Source organism: Gorilla gorilla, chromosome 15, assembly GCF_029281585.2.
Source record: "Gorilla gorilla gorilla isolate KB3781 chromosome 15, NHGRI_mGorGor1-v2.1_pri, whole genome shotgun sequence".
NCBI lineage: Eukaryota > Metazoa > Chordata > Mammalia > Primates > Hominidae > Gorilla > Gorilla gorilla.
This window is the reverse complement of record NC_073239.2, coordinates 27642983-27663365: the sequence shown is the minus strand read 5'-3', so window position 1 is coordinate 27663365 and position 20383 is coordinate 27642983. Positions and strand designations below refer to the sequence as shown.

Sequence of the window (20383 nt, the reverse complement as noted above, 5' to 3'; positions counted from 1 at the left end):
TATAAATAATTGAAACTAAATTATTGGTCAAACTTCCAAGGTCAAAAGCAAGCAGAGAGCCAAGCTAGCTGGTAAGGGCTTGCCAAAGTGTGACACACGTAATCTGCTAGGCAAAAATATCATCGCAGTCTGCATTTGACTCTACTCCACAGCTTACATCCTTAAAGTAGTTTCCTTTCTCTATTCTATTCTATGTATGTGGTGTAAACATAAGACTGCAATTGGATGGTGTTATTCCATCTGCCAGTCATGGAACTTTCCTCTTTGGCTATAATGGAAAGATTGAGGTGCTAATAATCATTGTTTCTGTTATCCTTATTTTATAAAACTTACATTTTTCTTCTCCATTCCTGACTATTGGCACCTTCCTCTCTCTAGGAACTATAGTGCTGTCCTTCTTGCTTCTGCCTTTGGCTGCCTTCCCGATAGGAGAAGATAGAATTAGTGCATACTCCCTGAGGAGGACGAGAGGGGACTCAGCAGGGGTGCTTCCTTAGTCTCTTCAGCCACTGGCAGGGAGTATTCACAAAGGCAGCCCTGGAACCAGCTACCACTGTATTTTGTGATGAGTAGTACCAGTGCCTCTGTATTCATGTATAGCCAGATCAAGGGAAATAATACACAAATATTAATTATTTGGAGATGATAATGTGTGTACAGCTCTTGATCTGTGTGTACAACTTCCACTGATATTCTATTAGGAAAACAAAAACACATTCACAGTCAATGTTCTCCCAACTTATTTTTAAAGAAGTGTGGGTGTCCTCTAAGGGGAAAGGTATAACAAATCATTGCTTAATAAAGGAGAAACACATGCTGATGTATAATTTTAATAGCTGAAGCTAGACTCTAGGCCTTAAGTCTTTTGAACTCTATTAATAAGAAAGAATGCAAACCTACTTTTTCTACATAATTAAAATCTTCAAATTAAATGAGTGAATTTTGTCAGATTTTGCTCATATATGCCGGATCTGTAGAATAATCAAGAGGTAAGAAAGTGAGTTATAAGACAATGATTCATGTTATTAGAGGTCAAATCAGATGAAGATGTTTTAGTGTATTTTTTCCAAGGGTATGGGGTGGCTGTGTTTTCTAAATGGTGTAGATTGTTTTTTATTTCCCTTAACTTCGCTTTCTGGGGATGAGTGATGTCGTATGGTTTGCTTCTCTGCCAGCACTGATAGATTCTTCCCCAGATCTTCCCACTAGGTAGATATGTAATCATTCTATTTCACATCTTTGCTTCAGCACAATTCCGTGCTGACACATCTTCTCTCTGGAGGGAAGAGTGTGGCCTGGTGGTAGCAGCACACATTCTGAGAGCCAGGAATCATTGAGTGCTAATCTCAGTATTAGGTTCCTCAGTGACTTAGGCAAGTCACTTCCTTATCCCTTTGTTCCATATCTGTAAAAGAGAGATGACAATGCAACAGTAATTTGGGTAGTAATTAGTGTTGGTAAAGTGTTACAGTAACTCTAAATATTATTGTCATTACTTCAACACAGTCAGCTAATTGGAGCAACCTCCCATGAATTCAAACCTGCTAGTTAATTAAACTATAAATGTAAGTGCACATGGTATGTATTTTCTGCAATCAGGTGTATGCCAATAGTCTTACAAACTTATAAAGAGACTGTATTTCAAAAAATTAATGGGAATTTACTTATTTCTAATTTGGAACGTATTTCCATGTATAAACAGTATCAATAGTCATCTAGGCAAGCCTATGATGTTATGTTCATCTTGTGATAAGCACTTGCAATGAAAGTATTGGAAAATTATATTGTTTTTATTGTGAAGAGAAGATAATAAATTATCTTGATGTTCATGTTTAAGAAAAGAAGAATGGGAAAATAGCAAAAGAACCATGACTATATCAAGAAGGTATCTAATGAAACTGGTTTAGAAATCACTAATTCAACATGCATTCTTTCATTTATTATTTAAGAATTAATACTTGAGTTTACCTCTGTGTCAGAAACTATTCTAGTGCTAGGGACATAACAGTGAACAAAACACTGTTCTCAAAGTGGGGGAAAGACGTCAAGCAAACAAATACATACTATTTCAGATGGACATAATGTGCTATGAAAAATAGCAAAGCAAGATAAGGGGTGGGTGATTGACAGGAGAGTTTGCTGTATCTCATGGGGTGCTCAGAGAAGACCTGCGGTCAGATAATACGTAATCGTAAACTGGAATGCAGTTGGAAAGCCAAGCATATGAATATCTGGAGGTAGAACATTCCAGGCAGAGGTGAGAGCAAGTGCAAAAGCGCTGGGGTAAAAGTGTGTTTGGCATGTTTGAGGAACAGAAAAGAAGCCAAAGTGTCTGGAACACAGTGAGTGAAGGGTGTGTGGTGGTAGATATGTTGGAGAAGCCGTGGAGGAGCTAACCATACACAGCTGTTAAGACTATGGATAATGCTTCCTGTTTCACATTCCTGAATAAAATGGGAATCACATGGAAGATACAGAGCCCAGAATTGATGTGGTCAGATTTTTCACTCTGCTGGCTCTAAGGAGATTTGATTGTAAGGGAGTGTGGTAGGCCAGATAATCGTGCCCCAAAAAGATGTCTATGCCCTAATCTCCAGAACTTGTGAATGTTACCTTATCCAGCAAAAGGTATTTTGCAGATGTAATTAAACTAAGAATTTTGAGGTGGGGAGATTATCTTTAATTATCAGGTTGCGTCTGATGTAATCACACCAATCCTTACACCAAGTAGTGAGATCAGGGCCAGTAGTAGGTGATACGACCATGGGAGCAAGACGTCAGAGTGATGCAAAGTCATTAGCCAAGGAAGGCAGGCAGCCTCTAGAAACTGTAAAAGGAAAAGAAATTAATTCTCTTCTGTGCTTACTGAAGGAACCAGCCCTGCCAGTACCTAACTTTAGCCCAGGAGACTAAGTTTGGATTTCTGATTTTCAGAATTATAAAGGAATATGTTTATGTTGCTCTAAGCCACCAATTTTATGGTAATTTACTACAACAGCCACAGGAAACTAATACAGGGAGCAAGGGTATAAACTGGAAGTCCAGCTAAGAGCCTGGAGCCTGGAAGTGGTGATAGCTTGCACTAGAGTGATAATGGTGGGCCTGCTTAGGAGTCATAATATTCAGAAATTATTATGACTGGTATGCTAATAGGATTTGTTCATGACCTGGATACAGAGTGTACAAGAAAGACAGGAATGAGGGATGACTTTAAAGATTTGGGCCTGAACAACTGGTAAATTGAAATTTCCATTTGCTGAAATGCCAATGACTAGGGATGTCAAGAACAAATATTTTTGATTACCTACTAAATTCTAGCCATTGTTCCAGGGATGCAAAAGTCAAGATATCCATGCCTTCACAAAATTTATAATCTAGCATGGTGTTTCTCAAGTGTATCCTTGGGTTCCCTGATATTTCTACACTTCCTGCTCTGCTCTTCCAATATCTGGGGCACAGTAGGTTTTCTCCATCCCTGCAGTGTAGATACCTACTCTAAAATCTGTGACTCATATATTGAAGAATTCACTGCAAGTTTGCTGGGAAGAGGTTCCTTATCCCTTTATCATTTTCTTCAGTTATCAGCCCCCCTTCCCCTCTTGTCACCACCAATGCCATTTTCTATTATACAGTGTAGTCATCTTCCAGTGATAGGCAGATATATTTTCAAATATATCTCACAGTGACACTGAAACATGATGGTTATTCTGTTTAACCTATATCATTGTACTATATGCACACTAGTCCTACAGCAAAGGAATTTAAAAGCCTCTGAAGTATCTCTGAAATCAAATGTACTGCTTCACCTATGTATACACAACCTGGGTACTAGAAAATAATCAACCTCAAAGCAGATTTATTTTTTCAATTATAGCTTCAAATTTATAATTGTATGTTAATTGCAAAAACCTTTATAGGTACAAGAGATAACACAAAGAGAGAAAGAAAACTAATATTACCTAGTAGAGGCCATATTAGGTTACAGATTTGCCTGCTTTAAAAAGTGATTCCAAAAAGAGTATGATTTAATCACAATAGAAATCAACTTATCTCTCTTGGTCACCACTCAGGAACCCTATGACACTTGGGTAGTATCAAGTAGTATCTTTCCATCAAGTAATATCTTTCCATCTTGTTGCTCTGCCATTGCTATAGTTTGTTGTCATACATGCTACAGAAATGCCTTCCCAACGTGTCTGTAAGCCAGTGTGATGGAAAGAAAAGAGAAGAGGAAGGCATATTTATTCCTTTAGAAGTATATGCCACAAATTGTACATATCTTTCCTCTCATGTCATACATAAGAATTTACTCCTGTTGTGATGCTTAAACGCAAAAGAGGTAACACAATGAAGTTTGCGGATAGGTTAACCTGTGCCCAGCTACAGCTTCTATTGCTGCAGGAAAAGAAGAGAACAGATGTTTGAATAATAACTATTAGTCTCAGCCACAGAGCAAATAATGGACATTTCTTCATTACATACCATGATGTTCTCTTGTTTTTGTGCGTTCACTCTTTACTTCTAATGTGCTTTCCTCACAATTCCATTTGTCAAATTTGATGTAGCCTTTAAAGCCCAGCTTAAATTTCATCACCTTTCTGAAACTTTCTGTGGTAGAGATAATAACATTGATCAAATATTATACCTATTTGTCCATATTTGTCAACCATCTTGCAGTGGGTGGTAGGGGCTCGAGGAGGGTGACAACTACGGTTCTGGCCAGTGGCCTCTGAGATGAAGTGATGTAGATTCTTCTACTGCCATGATGAATATGGAATCTTCTGTTCTAAATGAGGAAACTATGAAAGGGTGGAACCTTTTTTATTCTGGATTCTTGAGTGACGACCCAACTTGAGCTGAATATATATATTGTGTGAGAGAAACCTTATTTGTGGAATATGGGATTAAGGTTTTGAGGTTGTTATCACAATAGGGTGAAGTCACTTTCTTTGACTCTTCCAGGCAGATTTGATTGCTCCTTCCTATCTGTTCTTTGTATATGTATAGACTTTTGCAAGTCACAGTATACTTTTTGATCTGTGTACTTCTGATTTCCTGGGAAAGTCAATGACTTTCTCAGTGGTTTCTAGTGTACAGTAGAGCTCAATAAAAGGGTGATTGTTTAAATTATATCTAGAGCTAAAATAAGTAGCAAGAAGCAGGGAGGTATCAGGAAAAATGAGACAGACTGAAAACAGAAGAATTTTCTGCAATAAGGGTATGGCTGGGTATAATACATTAGATGCTGATATTTGGCTAGAAAATAACAGTGTCATTTTATGGCTTCTGCATGTATTTTTGAAAACTTTCAGACAATTTTATGTTTTCTACCATTTCTTATTGGATAAAATAAGGACAGAGTGGCAATCTGTGTAAGGAAGCAAAACACAATGGTATGTGTCTTCAAGATACACATGGAATGACACCCATTTCACATTCAATGACATCTATAGACTCAAAGGAATGGAGAAAAATCTACCAATGAAATAGAAAACAGAAAAAAGTAGAAGTTGCAATCCTAATAAATGACAAAACAAACTTTAAACCAACAAAGATCAAAAAAGACAAGGAAAGGCATTACATAATGATTAAGGGTTCAATTTAACAAGAAGACTTAACTGTCATATATATGCATATATGTATATATACACACCCAACACAGGAGTACCTAGATTCATAAAGCAAGTTCTTAGGGACCTTCAAAGAGACTTAAACTCCCACACAATAATAGTGGGATACTTCAACATCCCACCGACAGTATTAGACATATCATCAAGGCAGAAAATTAACAAAGATATCGGGACCTGAACTCAACACTGGAACAGATGAACCTGATAGATTTCTATAGCACTCTCCGCCTAAAAGTAATGGCATATACATTTTTCTCATTGCCACATGGCACATACTCTAAAATCAACCACATATTTGTACATAAAACAATCCTCAGCAAATGCAGAAAGCTGAAATCATACCAACCACTCTCTCAAATCACAGTGCAATAAAACTAGAATTCAAGAATCAGAAAATTCCTCCAAACCATATAATTACATGGAAATTAATCAACCTGACCCTGAATGACTTATGGGTAAATAATGAAATTAAGGTAGGAATCAGGAAATTCTTTGAAACTAATGAGAACAAAGATACAATATACCAGAGTCTCTGGGGCACAGCAAAGGCAGTGTTAAGCAGAAAATTTATAGCACTAAATGTCCACATCAAAAAGTTAGAAAGACCTCAAACTAACAACCTAACATCATAATTAAAATAACTGGAGAAGTAAGAGCAAACCAATTCTAAAGCTAGCAGAGACAAGAAATAACCAAAATCAGAGCCAAACCAAAGAGATTGAAATGTGAAAAATAATTCAAAAGATAAGTGAATCCAAGAACTGTTTTTTGAAAAATTAATAAGATAATAGACCACTAGCTAGACTAATAAAGAGAAGATCCAAATAAATACAATTAGGAAAGACAAATAGGATATTGCCCCTGATTCCACAGAAATACAAACAACCCTAGAAGACTATTATGAACACCTATATGCACATAAACTATAAAATTTAGAATAAATGGATAAATTCCTGGACACATACACCCTCCCAGGGTTGAAACAGGAAGAAACTGTATCCCGGAACAGACCCATAATGAGCTCTGAAATTGAATCAGTAATAAATAGCCTATCAACCAAAAAAAAAAAAAGCCCAGGACCAGACAGATTCATAGCCAAATTCTACCAGATGTGCAAAGAAGAGCTGGCGCCATTCCTACTGAAACCATTCCACAAAATTGAGTAGGTGAGACTCCTCAACTCATTCTGTGAAAATAGCATTCTGTTGTCAAAACCTGGCAGATACACAACAAAAAAAGAAAACTTCAGGCCAATATCTTTGATGAACATTGATGCAAAAATCTTCAACAAAACACTGGCAAACCATAGGACAAGGCACGGTGGCTCATGCCTGTAATCCTAGCACTTTGGGAGGCCTAGGCAGGAGAGTCACCTGAGATCATGAGTTTGAGTCCAGCCTGCGCAACGTGGTGAAACCCCATCACTACTAAAAATACAAAAATCAGCTGGGTGTGGTGGCATGCACCTGTAATCCCAGCTACTTGGGAGGCTGAGGCAGGATAATTAGTTGAACCTGGGAGGTGGAGGTTGCAGTGAGCCGAAATCACACCACTGCACTCCATCCTGGGTGACAGAACTTCATATCAAAAAACAAACAAACAAAACAAAACACTGTCAAACTGAATCCAGCAGCACATCAAAAAGCTAATCCACCACGATCAAGTAAGCTTTATCTCTGGGATGCAAGGTTGGTTCAACATATGCAAATCAGTAAACATGATTCATCACATAAACAGAACTAAAGAAAAAAAATACATGATCATCTCAATAGATGCAGAAAAGGCTTTCAATAAAATTCAACATCGCTTCATGTTAAAAACTCTCAACAAACTAAGTATTGAAGGAACATACATCAAAATAGTAGGAACTGTCTATGACAAACCCATAGCCAGCATTATACTGAATGGGCAAAAGCTGGGAGCATCCCCCTTGAAAACTGACACAAGACAAGGATGTCTTCTCTCGCCACTCCTATTCAGTGTAGTATTGGAAGTCCTGGCCAGGGCAACCAGGCAAGAAAAAGAAACAAAGCGCATCCAAATAGAGAAGAAGTCAAATGATCCCTGTTTGCAAGTGACATCATTCTATATCTAGAAAACCCCATAGTCTTGACCCAAAAGCCTCTCCAGCTGATAAACAACTTCAGCAATATCTCAGGATACAAAATCAACACTAACATTTCTATACACCAACATCAGCCAAGCCAAGAGCCAAATCAGGGATGCAATCCCATTTACAATTGCCACAAAAATAATAAAATACCTAGGAATACAGTTAACTAGGGAAGAGAAAGATCTCATCCTTGTGCAGGAGCCATGATAATCTTCTCCATACCGTTCCAATGTTTGTATATGTGCTACTGAAGCGAGCACAGAAAGATCTCTACAATGAGAATTATAAAGCACTGCTCAAACAAATCACAGATAACATCAACAAATGAAAAAAATTGCATGATCATGGATAAGAAGAATCAATATCATTAAAATGGTGATACTGCCCAAAGCAATTTACAGATTCAATGCTATTCCTACCAAACTACTAAAGACATTCATTACAGAAATAGAAAATGTTGCTTTAAAATTCATATGGAACCAAAAGAGTCCAAATATTTAAGGCAATCCTAAGCATGAAGAACAAAGCAGGAGACATCACACTACCTGACTCAAACTATACTGTAGAGCTATAATAACCAAAACAGCATGGTACTGGATGGTACTGGTACAAATACAGACACATAGACCAATGGACCAGAGTAGAGAGCCCAGAAATAAGGTCACACATCTACAACAATTTGGTGTTCAATGTAGCTGACAAAAACAAGCAATGGAGAAAGGACTCTCTATTCAATAAATGGTGCTGGGATAACAGGCTAGCCATATGCAGAAGATGGAAACTAGACCCCTTCCTTACACCATACACAAAAGTCGACTCAAGATGGATTAAAGATTTAAGTTACAACCAAAAACTATAAAAACCCCAGAAGACCACCTAGGCAATACCATTCTGGACATAGGAATGGACAAAAATTTCATGATGAAGACGCCAAAAGCAATGACAACAAAAGCAAAAATTGACAAATGGGATCTAATTAAACAAAAGAGCTTCTGCACAGCAAAATAAACTATCATCAGAGTAAATAGTAAACCTATAGAATGGGAGAAAGTATTTACAAACTATGGATCTGACAAAGGTCTACTATCCAGCATCTATAAGGAACTTAAACAAATTTATCTAAAATATACAAACAATCCCATTAAGACATTTTTCAAGACAAGACATACATACAGGCGGCCAAAAAGCACGTGAAAAAAAAAGCTTAACATCACTGACCATTAGAGAAATGCAAATCAAAACCACAATGAGATACCATCTCACACCAGTCAGAATGGCTATTATTGCAAAGTCAAAAAATAGCAGATGCTGAGGCTAACGAAGATGCAGAGAAAAGAGAACGCTTATATACTGCTGGTGGGAGTGGAAAGTAGTTCAACCACTGCGGAGAGCTGTGTGGTGATTCTTCAAGGAGCTAAAAACCAAACTACCATTCAACCCAGCAATCTCACTACTGGATATATACCCAAAGGAATACAAATGATTCTGTCAAAAAGACACATGCACATGTAGGTTCACTGTAGCACTATTCACAATAGCAAAAACGTGGAGTCAACCTAAATACCCATCAATGGTAGACTGGATAAAGGAAATGTACTATGTATACACCATGAAATACTATGAAGACATAAAAAGAATGAGATCATGTCCTTTGCAGGGACATGGATGGAGCTGGAGACCATTATTCTTAGCAACTCACACAGGAATATGAAACCAACCACCGCATTTTCTCACTTATAAGTGGGAACTAAATAATGAGTATACATGGACACAAAAAGGGGAACGACAGACACTGGGGCCTGCTGGAGGGTGGAGGATGGGAGAAGGGAGAGGAACAGAAAAAATAAGTATTGTGTACTAGGCTTAGTCCATGGGTGATAAAATAATCTGTATACACACCCCCATGACATGAGTTTACCTATATAACAAACCTGCACGTGTATCCCCGAACATAAAATAAAAATTAAAAAATTACTTTTTAGTGCAACATTTACTTTTTTAAATACATTTTCATATTGCTCTTGTTTTGTAAGTGTGTAACAAACTTTCTCAGCTTGTTTAGTACTATAAGGATTTATTAACTATCATATTTTAAAGTTATAGAATTGTTTTGTCTAATAAAAAGATGAGAGCACATGATATAATATTCCAAATAAATATAGTATACTTTTTGTATAATATTCTTCTCTATTACTCACTATGATCCAGTGATTTAGAGGTTATCATTATCTCATTACACAAATCAGGGAAGTGGGTGGATTTTAATGCTATGGATTAAGTGTCTATATTATCATAAAACCATTCAATATTTTGTACGATTACTTATTTCATGCAATAATACATAAATTTACTAAAATATGGATTCCAACTTTTGAGGTAGGATTTTATTTTCATTCAGTGCTGAACATATTTCAATCATTAATTTACATTTCTCTTTGTCAATAATAAAGTTAAATTTCTGTACTTTGATTCGCCATTTAGAATTGAAATCTGAACTACTTTCTATAGGAAGGTCCACATATGTAATGAAAAGTACAGGACCACTGTCTGAAACAGTTGTGTTTAAATTACTTATCACATTGAAGTAGTTATTCATGGATAGCCAGAAGAGTAATCTAAGAAGTTAAAATAATCTTGGTCACAGACATTTAAAAAGAGCAAAGAAATGTAGATTAGATCAAAATTTGCCTGGGTTTATCCACTCTCTGTACATAAGTGGATTTTGTAACTTGTATTTACTTAGATAATGTAGTAGGAAAATCACAGTTTACATTGATGTTTTATCAGCAACAACACAGTTGTTTAATGCTAAAATTAAATAGAATTTGGAACTGCTTTTTAAGTCAGAGTAGAAGAAAACATTTGAGGCAATTGAGATGTAATAATTTAAACATAAGCTTGCAAAAACAGAAAGATAAATCAGTGATTTCACCTGGTTTCTTTTACACATTCATTTTATGTGACATGAGAATTGGCCTTCAACACTATTTACATCTATCCTTTCTATTTTATAAATGTATTATAGTGTGTTGAAAAATTATTGTTTGTAGCGTTTCCACAGAGAGGAAGAGAGAATATTTCACTCAGTATAAGATTTATGCTTGCTGAAGGCAGCAAGAATTGCTTGTGCACATTTTACAGAGAATTTGACTCCTTGCCATAAAAGTTCAAGTGACCACTTAGGATTTCTCATTGAGAACCACTGTATGCAAACACATGAGCTGTGGATTGATTCTTACTTAATTACCAGACCACCAACTTTGCAAGTGCCATTAACTGCAATACAATCTTGGACACTGTGCAAAACCATCATGATTTTCCTTCTGATCTCTCCAGTGTGTTTCAGACCATCTAGGAAGGCTCAAAAGTAGTACATAAAATTTCACCCTTATGTGTCAAGTTGATGAAAAAAGTGGGCATGCTACAATCCTTTCAGAGTTACAATTCAAGTGAGAAACCCAACTATATATTAAATTCATGGATAAACAATGGGAACTTGAAAACCATAATTTCAGGTTTTATTTCTGCAGGCATTGGCATATGACACCAAATTATTAAATTTTGCACAATACAAAATTGAACACATGAGAGATTTACATAGGGATAAGAGAGCTTCATGGAGTTTGGGAATGTGCAAAAGCTATAGAATATTTTCATAATAGTCAGTCTTACGAAGTACGAACTGAACAATAGTTGTCAAATATGACCCTCACCTAATTTGTATGGTAACTTTAATATGTGTAACCATCACATAAGTGGGTAAGAAAGTACTGAAATGCGGAAACCATGAGATAGCAGGTAGATGCTTGTTAGCTTTGGTTACTGATGCATATGGAAAACTAATAATCCAATACTAAAAGCATCTTTAGCATATAGAATTGTTCTGGATAAGGTTTGGGGAGGGGGATATAGTGCATTTTTATAAGTAGCTCCTGTGCAGAAGTTGTTTTCTTTACAACATGAACTAGGGAAGTTTATAAATCAATCCTCTTATTTGTCGACAAGATAAAAAGCATGTCATTAGAAGGAAATACTCTGTACTTTTATAAGATGGTGATATGGTTTGGCTCTGTGTCCCCACCCAAATCTCATCTTGATTTGTACTCCCATAATTCCCATGTGTTGGGGGAGGGACCAACTTGTGGGGGAGGGGGAGATAATTGAATCACGGGGGTGGTTTTCCCCATACTGTTCTTGTGGTAGTGAATAAGTCTTATGAGATCTGATGATTTTTTCAGGGGATTCTGCTTTTGCATCTTCCTCGTTTTCTCTTGCCGCTGCCAAGTAAGAAGTGCCTTTCACCTCACGCCATGTTTCTGAGGCCTCCCCAGCCATGTGGAACTGCAAGTCCAGTTAAACCTCTTTTTCTTCTCAGGTATGTCTTTATCAGCAGCATGAAAACGAACTTATACAGGTGGCCTGGCAGGTATATTTGCACTACAAATAAAAAATCATCTCCTAAGGAATTGCAGTTGACAAAGACATTAAGGCACAGATCATAGATCAGAAGACTTAAATGTTTAGGAAGGCAGTATTCCCCAAAGTGATCTACAGATTCAAGGCAATCTCTGTCAGAATCCTAGCTGACTTCTTTGTAGAAATTGATAAGCTTATTCTAAAATTCATGCAAAATTGCAAAAGGTGTAGGATAGCCAAACAGTCCAAGAAAAGAAGAAAAATGTATGGGAACTCACACTTCCTAACTTTAAAACTTACTACAAGTAACAGTAATCAAGAAAATATAATACTGGTACAAGGACAGGTATGGAAATCAGTGCAATAGAATTGAGTGTCCAGAAATAAATGCACATAATTATGGTCAACTGATTTTTGATACAAGTGTTAAACCATTCGTTGGGGAAAGAATAGTCTTTCCAACAAATAATGTAGGAATAGGTGGATATCTATATACAAAAGAATGAAATTAGACTCCTAAGATCAGAAGCAAAAATGAAATAAAAATCGATCAAAAACTTGAATGTAAGAGTTAAAACTATCAAATTTTTAGGAGGAAACACAAGAGTAAATCTTCCATACTTTGGATTTGGCCAAGGGTCCTTACATATGACACCGAAAAGCATGAGCAAACAAACAAATAAACAAAAGATAAATTGAACTTCATCAAAATTAGAGCAAACAAACAAAAGATAAATTAAACGTCATCAAAATTAAATACTTCTGTGTTTCAAAGGACATCAAGAAAATGAAAAAAAGCCACAGAATGGGAGAAATATTTGTAAAACATATCTTTGCTAAATTACTTACATTTGGAATATATAAAAACTTATAGCTCAATAATAAAAGATAAAAATCCAAATAAAAAATAGGCAAAAAATCTCAGTAGACACTTTTCCAAGGAAGATATGCAAATTACCAAGAAGCACATGAGGAATGCTCCACATCATTAGTTAGCAAAGGAAAGCAAATCAAAACCACAGTGAGATGCCACTTCAGATACACTAGGATGTCTAGAATCAAAAAGTAGGATAATAACTAGTGTCAGTGAGTCAGAAACGTTATATGATGCAGGTAAGAATGTTAAATGGTGCAATCTCTTTGGAAAACAGTTTGGCAATTCTTCAAACAAACAGAGTTATCACATGACCCAACAATTCCACTCCTAGGTTTATATGCAAGAGAAATGGAAACATGTCCATATTAAAACTTATACATGAATATTTATAGTAAGCATTGAATAATCATTCATAATAGCCAAAAGGTGAAAACAATCTAAATATCCATCAACAGAAAGATGGATAAACAAAGTGGCGTGTCAATACAATGCACTTTTGGAAGGGGAGAATAGAAAGAAATGAAGTACTGATATATCTGCCAATTTGGATGAACGCTGAAGATACTACCTTAAGTGAAAGATGCCTGTCACTGAAGTCCACATAGTACATTATTCCATTCATATCAAAGTCTAGAAAGGAAGTCTATAGAGACAGAGTGTAGATTTATAGTTGCTTAGGGCTGAGAATGGGGGTTGAATGATGAGGGGATGAGGAGATAATAGCTAAAGGGTATAGAATTTCTTTTTGAGGTGATACAATGCTCTAAAATTGATTGTGGTAATGGTTACAACATCTGTGAATATATGAATACTTTTAAAAATTGACACATAAAATTATATATTTTTTTATGTACATGATGTTTTGAAATATGTATACATTGTGGAATGGCTACAGTGAGTAAATTAACATATGCATTACTTCAAATGGGTGAATTTTAGCCAGTGAATTTTATGTTAATAAAGCTATTTTTTTTTATTATACTTTAAGTTTTAGGGTACATGTGCACATTGTGCAAGTTAGTTACATATGTATACATGTGCCATGCTGGTGCGCTGCACCCACTAACTCGTCATCTAGCATTAGGTATATCTCCCAATGCTATCCCTCCCCCCTCCCCCCACCCCACCACAGTCCCCAGAGTGTGATATTCCCCTTACTGTGTCCATGTGATCTCATTGTTCAATTCCCACCTATGAGTGAGAATATGCGGTGTTTGGTTTTTTGTTCTTGCGATAGTTTGAAAAAAGGAAACTTTGGTGAGTTTGTTAACTTATGCTCTACATTTAACTCTGAGGCTAGATAGCAACTACACAACAGACGAATAATATGACTTCTGGAAAAAAAGGCATATGGTAATGTGTCAAATCCTTCGGAACTGAATATTCAGTTCTTATAGATGAATAAAAATACAAAATATTCGGCTTTATTATACTGAAGCAAATTATTTGCCAATGCTAACTAAATGAGGTAGGAATGCTAACAGGCCAAGCATTCTATTTCTATTGAGAAAAATAGTCTTAAGCTGGAGGCTGTCATAAATCCTTATTAACTTACAATGAAATTCAAAAGAGCAATCAGAGGTAGCCTTTGAAACATTTCTTTCCAAAAAAAATCTCTAGAGGAGGGAACTAAAGAGAAAAAAGAGATCAGAGAGTAGACTCAAGATAGAAATGAAAGAAAACATGGTTGAGATTTAAATACTATGTAGCCACTGAGATAGTCACATTCAAGGGTATATAATTGATTTTTCTAGACAAAGTAGACTAGAAGATCAAGCACATATAGTGTAACTGAGAAAAAGAAATGGAAAATTAAGGGTTTCCAAGTCAACATGTAAGCATGAAAAGAAAGAGATACATTTAACATTATCAGATTGCAAAGTAGTAAAAGTTACCTGTTCCCTAAAAATTTGAAGAAACACCTGGAATGACTGAGGCACTCCAAATTAGGATGTTGGGTTTTTGTTTGTTTGTTTGTTTGATTTTTTTTTTTTTTTTTTTTTGAGATGGAGTCTCACTGTGTTACCCGGGCTGGAGTGCAGTGGCACAATCTCGGCTCACTGCAACCTTCGCCTCCCAGGTTCAAGCAATTCTCCTGGCTCAGCCTCCCGAGTAGCTGGGACTACAGGCGCCTGCCACCATGCCTGGCTACTTTTTTGTATTTTTAGTACAGACGGGGTTTCACCGTGTTGGCCAGGATGGTCTCTATCTCTTGGCCTCATGATTCGCCAACCTTAGCCTCCCCAAAGTGCTGGGATTACAGGTGTGAGCCACCGCGCCTGGCCTGGATGTTGGTATTTTAGGGAGAGTCTAGTTCTGTTCAGAGGATAAGGTAGACCTATATTTAAGACTGTTATTCTTTTATTTATTTATTTATTTTGAGACGGAGTTTCGCTCTTGTTGCCCAGGCTGGAGTGCAATGGCACAATCTCGGCTCATTGCAACCTCCACCTCCTGGGTTCAAGCGATTCTCCTGCCTCAGCCTCCCAAGTAACTGGGATTACAGGCATGCACCACCACGCCAGGCTAATTTTGTATTTTTAGTAGAGATGGGGTTTCTCCATGTTGGTCAGGCTGGTCTTGAACTCCCAACCTCAGGTGATCCACCTGCCTCGGCCACCCAAAGTGCTGGGATTACAGGTGTGAGCTAGTGTGCCCAGCAAGAATGTGATTCTCACAAGCAGAATTTAAAGCTCTTTATGAATAAAACAGAGGACATTGAAATATTATTATATTTTTGGTAATAATTCAAATGCATGTTGAAAATAGTTTTATCTAGAATGATTCTAAGAAAGACGAAAACAAGAACAGCATATAGCTTTCATTATAGAACTAGTGCATATGTATATGTGTATATACACACACATACATTATATATTATTTTATACATATACATATGTGTGTATATATATATATATTTTTTTTTCACAAAATTGGTGAAGGTTATATTGAGGAGAGCGAATAGAGGTAAAAAGACCATGAAATGTAGTATAAAGTAGTATAAAGAGAAGGACCCGTGTAGAAAAGAACATCAATATGCAACTTTAGAAGTATTGCCCCACTATAATTAATGTGTATAGATTTTCTCAAGAATGTAGGCTAACACTAATTTAATTCAAGGCCAGCTAAGAGCTTGATAAATGTAAGTGGAATGAATGCATTTCAATTAATATACTAGAGACATCCTGTGTATCAGAATTCATTCCTTCCATGCTGTTTCACATTCTTTGTCTTCCCTCTCAGCAGTGGGGTGTAATAGAAAGCGTACTTGCTTTGGATCATACAGACCTAAATTTAAATTTCAACTCTGACTTATTAGTTCTGTGATCTTAGTGGTCTCAGTAAGGAATTATTTTAGCATGGTTCTATTCTCACTTTCTCTTTATATAGCAAATATAGTTGAGGTAGTGGTAAGGTGAGGATCAAGGTCAGAAGGGCCACGGAAAAATGACAGGATGGAGTTGAAAAGAGTAAGACAGGCCCTTAGATTAACTAAGAGTTCTGATGTGTGGGGGTCCAGCTAATTCCTGTCTTCTGCACTGGTTTCTACTGACCCCACGAGATCATGACACCACACTTCAGTGATTTATTGAGGCCTTTCTTTTCCTCCCCCTTTCCTCACAGGAGCTCCAAACTCTTTGTTGGAATGCTTTTCTTTCTTTCATCCATAGACATTTTTGGCTCACCCTTATAAGTAGTATAATAATATAGTATCAATTGCTGTGTGAATTGATAAGAAAGCTAAAGGCTATAGCTCCCCGTTACTGTTATGTGGTTATGCCTTAACAGTGAAATTTAGAGACAATACAGATGCCTTTGCTCTCTGTCTTCAGGAGTGATGCCACTATGTGAAATTAGGGTAGAAAGGTGTTAACATGGAGGTGGAGATGGAACAGCTCTATCAGAGCTGATGGGGACTTGCTGGTGTCCCATAATCATATCATTTATAGGGCTATTGCTGCTCTGATTCTCTCTAGGAGAATATGATATAGATGATCTTTCTACTATCGGGTAACCAGAGACATGCAAATATCAAACTTTTTGCTTAGATTTAGAAAAATTTCTATTAAATTTTCTCCAAGTCAGAGACTAGATGAAAATGGAAAGCACTGATACGCACTTAGAATGTGAACAGCCATCTGTGAAAGTCCTGCAAATTATTCTCCAATTTTGCTAATCAAAATAATGTTTGGCAAGAGCTAGTTGATAGTCAAGTAGCCTTTTAAATGATATTACTTAAATCAAGGAAGTTGACTTGGAAAGCCTGTGTTATAACACCATTGAAGTGATTAATGGTATTATATACCTGCTCTAGCAAAATTCACCTCTGAGACAAAGTGCTATTTATATAATATCTCTTTTCATTTTTGCCAAAGTATTTTAACACAGAAAAAGCAGAATTCTAGCCTCAAGACTCATTTTTGCAAGGTGTGATTTTTTTATTGGGTTTTAAGCTTCCATTATTTAAAAAAAAGTCAGTAGATGGTATAATTTCAAGCTACTATATACATAATACGGAAATATTTTTCGAAATTATGAACTTTTTATAAACAAAAGGTGAAACTCATTACTCTTGCATCAATGATAGAGCAAAATTCAGATGCTATTCATGCAAGGATTGAAATTAGGCAAAAACTATATCTGCTTAATGTAATTCCATTAGAAATGTATGTGCTTATACAATATAATTAATTTTAAAAGTTTTTAACAGATTTTTTCCAGCTCTATTTAAGTTTGTGAGATTGAAGACATATGTACAGTTAAATTAGAATCTCAGATAAATAACAGCTATTTTTCAGCCAAAGTATATTGCATGGGTTATACTTATATGAAAAAAATATTGTTTATCTCATATTGGAATTTAATAGAGTGTCTTATGTTTTTATTTGCTAAACCTGTATCTCTCTAATGGATAATTCCTTTATTTAGAGAATGATTTTTTTTACAAATTCAAGGAAGAAAGATGTTTTATAATCATTCTAAATAGGATATTTATACAATGACTAAAGTGATACTTTTTATTTTGAGTCATTTAAAAAATGGAGTGAGTTATGAAGATTTCCAAAAATCTGATGTTAGATTAGAATTCCAACATCTAGGGCAAATTAACAAAACTATTTTGGGATTTAGTTCACTAAAGTAGTAAAGTAGTGGTGGAAGATATTCAGAAATAGGAGAGAGGGAAGAATTAGTAAAATAGAGAAGGCCGTGATCTAAGAGAGGAACAGGAACCATCAATTTAAGGAATAGTAGATATGCTAATATATATGACTTAAAGCTCATTTTCAACTTTACTCATATAACAGTTACTATAGTTCAGACACTGTTATAAATACGTTTACTGGATAGTGACTCTTTAATCTTTAAAACAAGCCTTTGAGTAGTTGCTAATATTAGCCCCATCTTACAGATGAGAAAACTGAAGCAAGAAGAAGTTACTTGCTTAATGTTGGACTACAAGTAATGGTGGATATGGGATTTGAAACCCACCAGGCTGCTTCTGCTGTCTATACCAAACCACTATTCAGTACTACTTGCTGCCTATACCAAACCACTATTCAGTACTACTTTTACAACTAATTCTATTTTATGAATAAGATATTGTAACAGAAATTAGAAACTAATATGTATATTGACATGCAATACATCTTTATAAACTGAAATAATTAGTAACAGAAAAAAAGAACAAAAATAAATCTGCTATAATTGAATAATTATGTTTTCATGCTACCAAATGAAAAAATGGTCGGTGTCTGTCATGAGAAATTAAATCAAAATTTATGAAAATAAGCATATTTACCACAAAACAATAAAGCTATTGCCACTGCATACTAATTTTTAGACATGAAAAAAGAATTTGTGAATTTTGGGGGATGAGTTAGCACATAGTTTTTCAACCATTCTGTAAAATCACATGTGGCAACCTTTACTTATCTTTAAACTTTTCCAACGTGATCTTAATGAGCTTGAGTTTTACACACATATGTATTAATTCATTAACTTTCCAAAGAGTTAGTTTTTTTGTTCTTATTTATTTATTTATTTATTTATTTATTTTTTATTATACTTTAAGTTGTAGGGTACATGTGCACAACGTGCAGGTTAGTTGCATATGTATATATGTGCCATGTTGGTGTGCTGCACCCATTAACTGGTCATTTAACCTTAGGTATATCTCCTAATGCTATCCCTCCCCGCTCCCCCAACCCCACAACACGCCCTGGTGTGTGATGTTCCCCTTCCTGTGTCCATGTGTTCTCATTGCTCAATTCCCACCTATGAGTGAGAACATGCGGTGTTTGGATTTTTGTCCTTGCAATAGTTTGCTGAGAATGATGGTTTCCAGCTTCATCCATGTCCCTACAAAGGACATGAACTCATCACTTTTTATGGCTGCATAGTATTCCATAGTGTATTTGTGCCACATTTTCTTAATCCAGTCTATCACTGTTGGACATTTGGGTTGGTTCCAAGGCTTTGCTATTGTGAATAGTGCCACAATAAACATACATGTGCATGTGTCTTTATAGCAGCATGTTTTATAATCCTTTGGGTATATACCCAGTAATGGGATGGCTGGGTCAAATGGTATTTCTAGTTCTAGATCCCTGAGGAATCGCCACACTGACTTCCACAATGGTTGAACTAGTTTACAGTCCCACCAACAGTGTAAAAGTGTTCCTATTTCTCCACATCCTCTCAAGCACCTGTTGTTCCTGACTTGTTAATGATCGCCATTCTAACTGCTGTGAGATGGTATCTCATTGTGGTTTTGATTTGCATTTCTCAAAGAGGGAATCCTCCCTAACTCATTTTATGAGGCCAGCATCATCCTGATACCAAAGCCTGGCAGAGACACAAAAAAAGAGAATTTCAGACCAATATCCCTGATGAACATTGATGCAAAAATCCTCAATAAAATACTGGCAAGCCGAATCCAGCAGCACATCAAAAAGCTTATCCACCATCATCAAGTGGGCTTCATCCCTGGGATGCAAGCCTGGTTCAACATATGCAAATCAATAAACATAATCCAGCATATAAACAGAACCAATGACAAAAACCACACGATTATCTCAATAGATACAGAAAAGGCCTCTGACAAAATTCAACAACACTTCATGCTAAAAACTCTCAATAAATTAGGTATTGATGGGACATATTTCAAAATAATAAGAGCTATCTATGACAAACCCACAGCCAATATCATACTGAATGGGTGAAAACTGGAAGCATTCTCTTTGAAAACTGGCACAAGACAGGGATGCCCTCTCTCACCACTCCTATTCAACGTACTGCTGGAAGCTCTGGCCAGGGCAATCAGGCAGGAGAAGGAAATAAAGGGTA

General features: G+C 36.1%; 1 long non-coding RNA gene and 1 other non-coding gene across 2 annotated transcripts in view; both read right to left on the bottom strand.

Moving 5' to 3' along the window:
• Positions 1–815: 815 nt before the first annotated feature.
• Positions 816–20383, bottom strand: part of LOC129526668 (uncharacterized) — a 91305-nt gene continuing 71737 nt past the window's right edge. The window contains exons 5-7 of the long non-coding RNA XR_008671391.2: positions 4483–4608; positions 2723–2827; positions 816–1405 (exon numbers count right to left, since the gene is read on the bottom strand). This is a non-coding gene — a long non-coding RNA (uncharacterized lncRNA). The remainder of the gene's footprint in view (positions 1406–2722; positions 2828–4482; positions 4609–20383) is intronic.
• On the bottom strand, positions 7896–8003 carry LOC115930630 (U6 spliceosomal RNA). The gene has a single exon (XR_004067254.1). It is a non-coding gene; the product is annotated as a U6 spliceosomal RNA (small nuclear RNA).